Raw genomic sequence first — 882 nt, forward strand, 5'->3', positions numbered from 1 at the left:
TTGTTTGCAGTTGGTGGCCTAGTTGAAGGAGACCTCATTGGATTAGGAACTGGTTGAGGAGCTGGGTTGGTTTCCTATAAGAGTAGACACATATGAGTGGGTTGATAAAACAGCAGTTGTAAGGAGTTTTCGTAACTTAATTAGTACACTTACAGGTGGTGGCTGAGATGCTACTGCTTCAGCAGCTTCAACAGCTTCCAGAGTTTCCTCCCAAAACATCTCCTCCATTCTGGCCGCATCCTCCTCATTATCTTCAGCAGCTGAGTGTGGAGTTGAAGTTTGTCCCCCACCACTCCCAGCCATTGCCTCCTTCTTCTTGGAACAGCTACGACTGTTGTGTCCAGTCTGCAATACATTTAACATGAAATAAACATGGAGCATTGAAAGCACAATTAATGAAACCAAATGAAATAAGGTTTACCTTCAGGCAGTACTTGCAGGTGATGGGGCCATACTTTCTTGGGGCCCTATGAGGATCTGGGATAGGATCTTTTGGGGCGTCGTTCTTTTTGTCTCTTTTCAATTTTGGCCTCCCAATCTGCTTCTTGTATACTGGGGGCAATATTGGAGGTAGATCAACATGCTGCCAATATTCTTGACTAGGAACCGGCTGGATGACGAACTCGTATGTGCTATTATACGCCCCCATAGAGAGCCAGTTGTGAGCATGTTCCTCTGGCCTCCTATTCTGGTATCCAAGGGCAGCACATGCATGCCTGCACGGCAAGCCAGTTAGTTGCCAAAACCTGCAGGAACAAGTCCTCTTTCCTATATCCACCATAACCTTATGTGGCAGGCACTGTACTTCATACACATTACCAGGATCATCTCCGGTGGGAAAAGGCCGCCACTTGTTGCTCTCCCTTTTCTCTTTTTCTAGCC

The sequence above is a fragment of the Arachis hypogaea genome, chromosome 3 (genome assembly GCF_003086295.3).
Source record: "Arachis hypogaea cultivar Tifrunner chromosome 3, arahy.Tifrunner.gnm2.J5K5, whole genome shotgun sequence".
In the NCBI taxonomy this organism is placed as follows: domain Eukaryota; kingdom Viridiplantae; phylum Streptophyta; class Magnoliopsida; order Fabales; family Fabaceae; genus Arachis; species Arachis hypogaea.